Raw genomic sequence first — 12,140 nt, forward strand, 5'->3', positions numbered from 1 at the left:
TGAGTACTAGAAACACATTCATTAACAATGCAGTTGTAGTCTTAAAACCCACCATTCCTCGAAGCTGAGCAGAGGGCTCTGTGGCTGTCAGCGGTATCACTCCACTTCCCTACCTGCTCCTATCTGGAGTTCCATCCAAATGAAGACCCCAGGGAGACCCTTGTCCCTTCCATGTGGGGTTCCTGTACGGTTCTTATCTTGTCTTTGCACTCCAACTCTCTCGGAGGGCTCCTGGGTCTCCCCACAGATAGCCATCAGGCAGCCAGTAGGAGAGAATGGAACAGGCAACACAGAGCCATCCTCACCCAGTGTGGCATCTGTGTGACAGGCAGACGCCCAGACTTTGAAGCTGTTCTCCCGTCTCCCTTGCCCAAGTAAGCCTGCACGTTCCTCTCATTTAAATAAGTGACATCCCTTCAGACTGATGGGAGAGCTGAAAGAACGAAATGTGGCTGGTGGCTCCTGGCTTGTGTGTCCCATCCAATCGAGCAGTCCCTTGAAACAAGTCGTCCTTAGTCATATGAAATTGTGGGGGGTTTTACTTTAACTTTATTTTAAAAAAATGTTTAAGTGTGTCTGAACATTAAAGAGATAGCATAATGAATGTGCATGTTTGTATACTCATGCTGGTTACCAGATTAGAACATTTTTCCTCCCTCCCTCTTCCCTGTTACCTTTCCCCCCATTTCTCCCTTTTCTCCTCAACCATTTTAGAAATAATCCTGAGATATCTGAATGTATACTGCAGATATATTTTGACATCTCCTTAGACAGGGATATTCTGTGTTTAGCTATATTATTGGTTAAGGCAATAGAATTAGCTAAATTAGGAGAAATTAGATAAATCTAAAATATCTACTTTAAGAAGGGCTATATTCTAATTTCTAGACTGTCCCTAAAGTGTTTTGTTTTTAAATATTGCAGAATAAAAGGCTGCAGTGCATGGTTGCAAACTTGCTGTGCTAGCGTGAGTCTCAGCATTGAGATCTTCAGAACCCCCATAAAAGTCAGATGCAACCATGCTGGGGAGATGGCAATGTTAGGGTCCTGGGCTTTCTAGCCAGAGAACCTCGCTGGGACGGTATGCTCCAATGAGAATCCCTGTCCCCAAGTATATGGTGGTAAAAGATGGAGAAGTACATCATGGTCCACCTCTGACCTCTATACAGACATGCACGGGCACTTGTGTGTGTACACCACACACACAAATTTAGGATTTTTTTTAAAGTTGTAGAATAAGCGTTCATAGACCATTATGCGGAGAATTGCTCGTCTCCTTTTGCAGGATTTGAATGTGCATTGTTAACTTAAGCGGCATGTAAAGATGTGTTGGAATGACCACGTTCATGTGTGTGTGACTGTGATTTTCTGTGTTTACAGTCAAGACTGGACAGTTTGCTTCATAGTAGACTGCTTCTGAAAATGTCCGTGCCTTCTTATTCTTATGCGTTCATGGTTTATGCTTTCTGATACTTATATTCTACTTGAAATGCAATGCTTAAAAAAATGAAAGCAGACTTATGAAGAATATGTACATACTAATTTAGTTAGAATTGTTTGTCTGGAAAAGCATTATTGGCCTTCATTTTTTTCCTTCAGTACCTTGTTCTTTGTAGGATAGCACTCTATTCCTGAACTAAATCCCCAACCAGAAAACTTATCCTTAAATCATGGTTTATATTTTAATTAGTAATGATAATTAAACTGAAATAGTAATGATAGCTAGGAAGGTTATTTATAATCTACACTTTTATAAATCATTAAAATATTTTAAAAATACATCCTTAGCTATAAATGGTCAAAACAATGTTTACGCAATAAGTTGTCTCCCTCCGAAACTTTTCTTTAAAAGCTTGCAGAGATGGCCATAACTGACCAGATATTAAGATTTGGTTTGTAAATATTTGTTTTTTTCATAACCAGATGAGTGGGTTTTTCCAACATGTTCATCATCATTACTATTGCCATTTTTTAATTCATTATTCTCTTTCAGTTACCAACTTTCAAATTTATCAATACAATGTATGTTAGTGCGAAGAAATGATATATAGCAAGTATTTATTCATTTACATCCTTGGCTAATCACATTAAATTTGTGAATTTCCACTATAAGTGATTTTGCGGGGGGCACACAAGGTAAAAGAGAACTTGTGTGTTTACAGAAGGCCTCATGAGAGACAAGGACAGCCAGAGATGAGACAGCCAAGGCACATGGGTTCTTTGACAGAGCTCGGATGTGTCTGAATTGTGACTTGTGATCACACACTCGCATGCTTGTTCACACGTCAGAGACTTATAGGTTATCATTTGATAACATTTGATTGATACTAGATTATAGAATTGAACAGATTTGAATTTATATCTAAATCTAGAGATACTGTACTATACAGTCCCCCAAGTGGATGCAAGACACAGTGTGTGGCTCTCAAAGAAGGCGAACTGTAGACAAACTGTCATGTGGTGGAGGGATCGGGAAGTGAATTTGAACCTATTTGCTCTTGTTCAATGCCTTCTGAATTTATAAAAAGATATTTTTTTCTTGTGGTTTGCTCCCATGATTCTTAATTGAAAATTTCTGTGAGACTTTGGAATACAGATTTCAGAGAAGCCTTATCCTTGATGCTCCTCATCTTCGCTATCCTTAGCCTTGACTGTGATATAAAGTTGCATGTTGCCTACCATGTCCAGGGATGGGAGAGCCCGTCAGAGAGGAAGCACACTAGCCATCTACCTTTAGGTGCACGTGAGGTGCCTGGCGAGTTCCTGACATTTGCAATGTGTATAAATGTTAGCTCCTCTGGGTTCAGTGAAGATGGCCTGGAAGCCCCGTCAGTACCTTAGAAGACTGTACCACGGCTTTAAATTCTTAGACAGATGTTGGGAGAACATGGTATCTGTGTTGTTCTTCTGTCTCTGTTTTTGTTTGTTTTTCAGGATGGTTTGTAGGTTTCTCCCATGGATCATTCCAGCTCACACCATTCCTACCAGTGTACTGGAATTACTTTTACAAAGGTCATCGTTATCATCAGAAGGGACAGTGGAGGTCATCTGAGTTAGCCACTGTATTTTAGAGACAAGTAACCAGATTCACATAAATTGAAATAATTTAAGGTCACATAACTAGTAAGTGGCAGACAAGCAAGTTCAACTCTCTTCACTAACTCCATTCAGACTCAGGATGATGTGGTTTGTTTCTTGTTGAGATGGAATCTCACACTGGCCTCACATTTACTATGTAGCAGACTGTCCAGGAGCTGCCTGGTCTCCTTTCTCCACTCTGAGCACAGGATTTACAGGCATGTGATCACAGCTGCTAAGATCCTCCTTTTTGCACTTCCAGGTACTTTATTGCAAGTACCTTGCAAGCCCAGGCATTTATCACAAGCTGTTGTAGTATTTCTGAGCTCTTTGCTGTCCTCAGTCATTTCTCTACAGTGCTAAGGATCCTGAGTATCTGTTGCTGGGCAACTGACTTCTGTGTGTTCTTTCTGGCCTTTACTGCTGCTAAGTACTTGTCACAGATGGCTGTTGCATTTCTCCAAGGCTTCTGACTCTTTTCCTGGCTCGCCTCCTCACACCTCCATGAGTGCCCCATAGCCTACTCCTTTGAGGCTACCATCAGTCCTTGTTTGCTTGCTGTTCTGGCTTTGCATGCTCCTGTCCCATGGCCTCAGCCACTCTCACTCCTGTTACTACAGCTGCCACCCGATACTGGTGACTCTCCAAATTCTGCCTCCAGGGGGCAGGGTGCATCCCTGGGGAGTGACAGAAATGTGCTACAGTTTGATTTTAGTTTTGATTATGTGTCTACATATTTTTGTCAATCCTTGCTGAATGCAAAATTAGTGCATTCATTTGTATGGACTTGTATCTCAGTGAAGATGGTATTTATGTAGCTATTGGCTAATTAATTTGCTTGTTTGTCTGTTTATTGTGTATGTGTGTATTATAGGTGTTGTGTCCACATATGCATGTAGGTTTGCACATAGCTATGTATACATGTGGAGAACAGAGGTAGACACCAGGTTAATTCTCTCTTTTATCTTTTGAGATGGTACCTCTATCCGGGACTGGTGCTCACCAGTTGGCTAGACTCGAAAACCAGCTAGATCTGGATACCCAGCTACCTCCACCCACCTCCAGGCTGGGTTATTGGTGTGCACCACCATGCAAGCTTTTTATGTGGGTTTTGAGGTCCTCATGTGTAGAAGGAATGGCAGGGCTGCGTCCAGCCACCCGGCTAGCTTTACACCCGAAATAATTACACGGCAACTGTATTCTTTTAAACACTGCCTGGCCCATTAGTTTCAGCTTCTTATTGGCTAATTAACCCATGTTTAGTAATCCGTGTAGCACCACGAGGTGGTCACTTACCAGGAGATGTGTTAACCTGCGTCCATCTTGGAGAGGAGAGGCATGGCAACTGTCTATGGCGACTGCCTGAAGTGTCTGCCTTCTCTTTCCCAGAATTCTGTTCTGTTTACTCCACCTACCTAATTTTCTGTTCTATTAAAGAACCAAGGCAGTTTCTTTATTAACCAATGAAAGTAATACATAGATACTCCTTTATCACTCATGCTTTTATTGAAAGCATTTGATCCATTGAACCCTCTTCCAAGCTCTCTAAAGAAGCCAACTTCCAAGAACAATGGTATCTCTGATTCAATCCTTCCACCGGGTCTGGGACTTAGTCTCAGTTGCCTACTGGGTACCTGTGAACTTCAAACTCAGCAGATCCAAATTTAAGCCCATTAGTTTTCCTGTAGATTCTTGTGATGACTGTATTTTCTTCCTTTATCTCCATATCAAGCTGTCCCCATTTTGGTCATCTCCAGTTCAGTTACAGGTTATTTCTTACACCAGTGCTTTCTTAACGCCATTCACCATGTTTTTAGTTTCATTTATCCTTCATTGAAGTACTGGAGCAGCACTTGAACTGCCCCCGCCCTGATATTATTCTATTCTCATATCCATTTTGCATAGCTATGAGGACAGCTGATCTAAAACACGAGTCCCCACTCCACCCCCACGCCCCCCCCCATTGCTTGCCATTTGAGCTGCCAAGACTCCTTCGTGACCACCAATGTTTGGTCTTAATGATGGAGAGATGGGCTTTCTGTTGCCTTCTTTTCTGTAGCATCAGCTACAAAGGTATCTTGATCCTAAATGTTCCTCTGAGTTTGTAACATCGCTATCCAGGCTTTTTTCCCCTCTATTTCCTTGAGAGTCTTTTTATGTCTCTGGTGTAGACCAGGCAGTGCATGGGGTTTCCTGTGGTCCTGTGTTCCACTTCGATCTACTTTCTGCTCAGGCAGCTGACCTACTCAGGGGGCAGTAACTGTCTCCCATAAATACTAATCAGATCTTACTATGCTTAGCTTTTGAGATCAAACAAAATAAGATGTATTCAGTTATGGCTATAAATAGCAGTGACTATCTTTATGCTTAGATCTATTTCCTCTTCCTGCCCAGAGCACCTCACTCTGAGTTATGTCTACACCAAGTTGAATCTACCCACATGTATCTCTTTCAAATATGTGTATCGATTCTCTCCCCTAAAACCCATTCTTCTCTCAGACATCCATAACTGTAGTGAAGGGAGACACCCTGTACCTAGTTACTCAGAAAAACATTGGCAATCCTTCCCAGTTCCTCCCTGCCCCTCCTAGCCCATTAGGAAGCCCCAGGGATACCCACCTCTAGCTAGAATTGTCAAGATGCCTGTCAAGTGCTGCTTCCTACCTCCAAAGTCATTGTCTTCCTTTCATTGCCTCCTCACGAATTTGTGTTCTTCATCTTCTGCCTTCCAGTGCCTTCTTCAGGTCTCAGTAGGAAGTGTACACATGTAAATTAAATGATGTCAGTTAACATTCTTCAGTGGCTTCTCCCTTCCTCAACGAATCCCCACATCTCACCAGTTTCCATGGCTTCCTAGGAGCTTGGGAAACATGGTCGAATGAATGTAGTACTTCAAAGAAACAGAAATGGTAAGATCTGTTTGAGGGTATATCAGATGTGTGATAACTCAATTCAGAGATATACTGATTGTTTTCCCAGAATGTGCTTTGATGCTTTAGAATTAGATGTCTGTAAGAATGTGAAAATAAGTTAAAAAGTTTCGAAGTTTCTAGTTGTTCAAAATTCATCTTTAATATGAAGGTCCATTTTAAGTGTCTGAGAGCCAAAATTCTGTCAACATAGTTGTGCTGAAAATAGCAATGTATATAATAACAAATTAGAAGATAGTCAGTTTCCATATTTTCTTTTGCATTGTTTTTATATCACAGGAATTTCCATATGAGAGTAAAAAAAAATGAAAGGTTGAGAAAAAGTTAGGTTCTTTTTTATTTCAGATTGCTGATACTAAGTTTTGTAGAGCTGATATCCAAGGAATAAAAAATAGTTAGGCTCTCTCTAACTAAGCTACATTAAAACTTAAGTTTGAAATTTATGTGACAAAATAAATTTATAAGACTCAAGACGTTCTTATAATACATTAATTTGCTTTGCCAAGTCCAATATGCCTTCCAGATTTATTGTGTGAAATAGATGTTTGGTGTCTACAGAAGGAGTTAGTGGCAATGACATAACTTCTGGGCAGGAGCCTAGAGGCTGTTGACTGGTTCTCTCTATTCTCTGTGTCCAGCCCCAGGTCAGTCTGTATTGGTCATATCCCCCATGTAACTACTACCATCCTTAGGTTGTCTATATTGGTCATATCCCCCATGTAACTACTACCATCCTTAGGTTGTCTATATTGGTCATATCCCTCGTGTAACTACTACCATCCTTAGGTTGTCTGTATTGGTCATATCCCTCATGTAACTACTACCATCCTTAGGTTGTCTGTGCCTCCCTCCAATTCTGATTTCTTTTTGCTGATATTATCCCTGTGTTCGCAATGTGTTTTTAGAAGTTAGAAATGTTTTTGTGTAGAATGTGAGAACCCTGCCAAAGTCTTTTCTTAAAAATTTTAGTTGTTTGTTATTTATTTACTTGCATGTGTACAGAACACATACACATGAGTGTATGGACATTTGCTGAGTCTTTTGCACAACTTGCAGGGATCGGTTCTTTCTTTCCACTGAATGGGTTCTGAGGATTGAACTCAGGTTGTCTGGCTTTGCAGCAAGTACCCTTCGCTACTGAGCCATCTTGCTGACCCTCAGTCAAATACTTAAGAAAAAGACTGAATGGCAGGTTTTCCATGATGGTAGTTTGTTCTAAACTTTAAATTCATTTGATTCTGAAGCTGGAGACAGCTTACTGGTTAAGACCACTTGTTGCTGTTTTTTGCAGATGTTCAGCCTTTAGCATACACATCAGGTAGCTCACATGTACGTATAACCAGGGGATCCAATACCCTCTTCTGACTTTCATAGGTACCTTCATGCAAAATGGCATATATACAGATACAAGCACATTTAAAAAATTAAACTAAAAAATAAAAAATTTTCTGAACTTTTTGGTCCTAGTCACTCTCATTTTCTTAATTATCTTTCTGAAGAAATGAGGAAAGTTACTCTTCCCCTTTCCAGCAGAATTGAACTTCAGCACTTCATTACACATGACCAGTTCACCAACTGATGACTCCACCCAATCTGCCCGGAGCTATTTGATTCTCTTTCCTTGGAGAGTGCTGTGTCTTTCTCATGGCCATTCCTACTGCACTTCTGCTTCCTGTGTGATCACCATTTTCGAGCTTGCTAGACCTGTGCTTGCTGGCCTGCTGCTTCTCATTTCTTATGCCTGTCCTCTCTGCATCCTGTTTCTACACCAGACCTCAACATTACCATTCATTCTCTCCCCATCTTAAAAATGCTGAGGACTACACAAGTCATATTCGTTGAGTGCAATAGATAAACATTTTAAGTGAGAAAGTTGTCTTTAAAAATTCATAAATTTTCAAGCTAAAAATATCAAACAAAGCACAAAAAAGCTTTAAAATAGAAATTAAAAACACTTAGATCTGGTGACTGTGTGTGATGCATGCCCGTGATAGTGGCATTTGGGAGGTGGAGGCAGGACAAGTAGGATCTCAAGGGCATTCTTGGCTGCATTATTATTTTTAGGCCAGCCTGGTCTACATGAGATTCTATTGCAAAGAAAACTTATTTAAGCACATATAAGTAATACAGGACACTTAGTAAGTTATTTATAAATAGAATTGATTAGAAAATAAGCACATTTTAACAACAAACTAAAAATACAACATGAGCTCTGATATAGGAAGGAAACAAAAAAATGAACCCTAAAATGTAGAGCTAATACTCTATATTATAATATTGACATCAAAATCAGACCAATATTGTGAAAACGAATAGTCTAGGTTAGTTTTAAACATGAATCTATGTAGCAGAAGGGTACTTGTTTGTTCCTGGCTGCTCAGCCCCAAAATAATCACAAAGAAACACATATTTACAATACTATTTGTCAAATAGCTTAAGTGTATTTCTGGCTAACTCATATCTTAAAATAACCCATCTCCATTAATCTGTGTATCGCCGTGTGGCTGTGGCTTATGGGGTAAAGTTCTGACATCTGTCTCCAGCAGGACTACATGGCTTCTCCTTGACTTTGCCTTCTTTCTCTCAGCATTCAGTTTAGTTTTCCCGACCTAGTTGTACTCTGCCTTATCAGATCAAGCCAGTTTCTTCATTAATTAACCAATAAAAGCAACACATAGACAGAAGGACCTCCCACACCATTTTCCATTTTCTGTTTAAATAAAAAGGAAGGTTTTAGCTTTAACATAGTAAAATTACATACAACAAAACAGTTATCAAGCAAGAATTATAGTTATAATATTTATATCTATTTTATATTTTAACATAACTAAGGAAAACTATAACTATGTATTCTTCAACTCCATTAAAGACTCCAGAAGGATATAATATTACCTACGTAAACAGGAAATGCTTTGTAAGCAACTTCCAAAGCTCTAGAATTGACAGAGACATATCGATGCCTGGACAGTCACCCAAAGTTCTTGTGTATCGTTGGAGCATCCATCTTCAGCCTACAGACCCATAGTATCCAGCAGACTTTTCCATGAAGCAGGAAATTTCAAAAACAGTTCCACCTATATTGGCAGTTTGTCAGTCACTTTCTTCTGTATCCTGCAGAATGTCTGGCAGGAACCCCGAAGTACCATCTCACTTTTAGGCAATTTCAGCAGTCATTCTCTATGGGTCCTGCATGTCTAGTTTATACAGCATAGCATCAAGCAGTCCAGGCAAGAGCAGTTTCTTGGCCAGATGGCTAGCAAGCTCCATACAGAGCCTCTTTGATGCCCATCTTCCTCTTGAAGCAATTGGTGTTACCAGGAACAGATGTGTCTCATTGTCATGAAAAGTCCTAAGTTCTTAAAACATTTTAAATGCCATATTCTGTAGTCTTCAAAATGTTTGAAGAATGCCTATCCATCTGAAATATATCTCTGTACATCTATAAAATGTAACTAACATGACTATAAAGCTTACCTATTATAGATAACTCTTATTAACCTATATTTCTTAATTATATATTACATTTTTAAATGAGCTGCACAAACACAATACCTTAATCAAGAGCAGAAATATTCATATAACAGAATTGGCCTTAAATTCATATCAGTAGACAAGATCCACACCAGTGAACATTATTGTCCTAAAATTCTAAGCAAACTATCTATAAAATGAAATCCCGTCTGTCAAAAATAAGATTAAATCATCATACATTGGGTTTGTCACAAGAACGTGAGGTGGGTTCAAGCTCAGGAGTGGGCTGATTTACCACATTATCAAATTAAGTAAGATAAGCTACATGTTTATTTCCAGGAGTCCAGGCAAAAATATTCAGCATCTTTTCATCTTTAAAAATACTAAACTTGTAATGAAAGAAGACTTTCCTTAACCTAATGAAGATCATTTACAATGTCAACATTAGCAACTAGTAGAAATAACAGAAAAGTTTTGATGAAATTAATATTTCATAAAGCTGCTGATCAAGTTTATGGGTATTATAACTGAACAACTAAGGGAAATTTAAATATAGAAGTATGGCTCAAAAACAAAAGCAGTTTTACTGTCACATACAGGGTGTGTGCTTTTTGTTTATAAAGATACTCAAAAGTATCCGGGCAGGCCATGTACCATGGAGCTGCATCCTCAGACTCATTGCCAGAGAACCTAAAACAGATCTTAATACAGCTGCTCATGTGGATGGGAAAGACTTACTAAAGTCACACACCTTTTCTTCACAGTGCATCCAAACAAAAGAGGGAAATATGAAGTCTAAATAATTTCACTTAAAATCGGCACAAAAACGTGTATATTGAGAGATAAATCCTATAAAATACATAAAACATTTATGTAGAAAGGGATTGAACATTTTTCAGAGATGTCCTAAAAGGCCTAAATAAATGAGGAAGTGCAGTTTGTTCTTGGGTCAGAACTGTCAGCATCCTGAGGTCATCACTTTGGCTGAAACTGATGCAGTGGGTCTTGCATCAGCAAAGAATTTCAGCAAAGGTTTTTTATTTGTTTTAATTCATGTTTTTAGTTTTTGGAACTTGACAAGCTATTCCAAAATGCCTATGGAGAAATGAAAGACCAAGAGATGTGAACACTCTGGGCACTGTGGAACACAGCCATTACATTCAGTACGTGAGAGGCTATAGCAGGAGGACTGAGAGTCTGAGGCCAGCGTGAACTACATAGTAAAACGATCATTCACACAGTGTAGCAAAGATGCTTGGGAGTGTTGGGGGAGGAACTTGTCCTACTAGTTCATTAATTTGTAACCAGTCTTCAGTAATTAATAGACCCCAAATGAGATGTTTTCAAAGTGATATGTATCTGAAACCTCAGGATAGCATGCAGGCATCTTTGTTCATCACTGAGGAAGTGGATGAAATATTGAACTCATTAAATATTTGGTCAAAAATAAAATTCTTGTTCATATATAAAAACTTAATTCTAGTTGGTTTATATGCATACATGTTTGAAAGACAAAGACATAAACCTCTTGGAAAACTAGAGAAAATATTTTCATGGCCCCATGTTCGGGGTGATTTTTTAAAATAAGACCATGTAACGTGTATCAGAAATTAAATGATTGGTGTGTTCACATCCATTAATAACGAGAGAACAGAACTCAGAGATACATGCTGTCAACACATATTGCCATAAATATAATTGAAAAGGACACCTTTAACGTATGGTTTTTTAAAACCATGAGTTGGTAGAAAATTACAAGCCATCAAGTAAGGGAATGAGAAATTAAAAAGGAGACCTTTGTCACAAGCAGGAAGCAAAAATGTTCTGTGAAGATATAGGGACACAAAGTGCATGAGAGTCAAGGGGAATGGCAATTCAGAGAACAGGAGGATTGTGTGGGATTGTTCCTGAGGAAGCCAAAGTGGGGCCAGGGGCACAGGGATATAATGCATATTCTTTATATGTAACTTATATTAAATGTGTGCTTTATAAGCATTCAGAATTTAACAACACAGGCAGAACACTACCCAGAGAAGGTAATATAAAACCAGCACTGCCCAGTGCTGGGCATGGCAGCATGGCATGGGCAGCAGTGGCTAAAATTCTATTGGTTACCTCATACCTGCCACATCCAGGGAGCCTAGAACCTCGTCCTTCATTGTTACTAGCCAGTTGGATGGTAAAGGCATTAAGACATAGTCACATCCCAGCTTCATGGTTCCCTTTGCTGTAATTAGAAAGAGCAGTATCCACACTTGCTGCTTGAACAGGTATGATCTCCTGGCTTCCCAAACATTCGGCTGCAGTATTGATTTGTTTTTATTCATTGCCTTGTAAGATAGTAGATGAATTCTTGCTGTACTCAGAACACCGAGGTGTAAGGTTGTAAGGAGAAGGGGCTTTATACAAACATATTTCTATGATTATAACTATATGCTATAGTTCTTTATGCAGATTAGCTATACATTTTTATCCTCAATGTAGCACCTAGAAAGCCTGTAGGGTAATTAATATACAGCAGTAGACATGGACAAATGTCATTCTGGAAGTGCTTTCAGCTGAGTCTGCAGGTTTTTGAGAGGGTTGGCCACTGTGGGGAGTTAAGTACTAGCATAGCAGCGATGGGACAGAGTAAGAAGTCCGGGAAAGATTCCCTTTGTA

General features: G+C 39.3%; 1 protein-coding gene across 1 annotated transcript in view; it reads left to right on the forward strand.

The window, feature by feature from the left end:
- The window catches only part of Znf521 (zinc finger protein 521), a 161,501-nt gene that overhangs the window by 3,619 nt on the left and 145,742 nt on the right, over positions 1-12,140 (forward strand). The gene's annotated exons all lie outside the window — the stretch shown is intronic.

The sequence above is a fragment of the Arvicola amphibius genome, chromosome 5 (genome assembly GCF_903992535.2).
Source record: "Arvicola amphibius chromosome 5, mArvAmp1.2, whole genome shotgun sequence".
NCBI lineage: Eukaryota > Metazoa > Chordata > Mammalia > Rodentia > Cricetidae > Arvicola > Arvicola amphibius.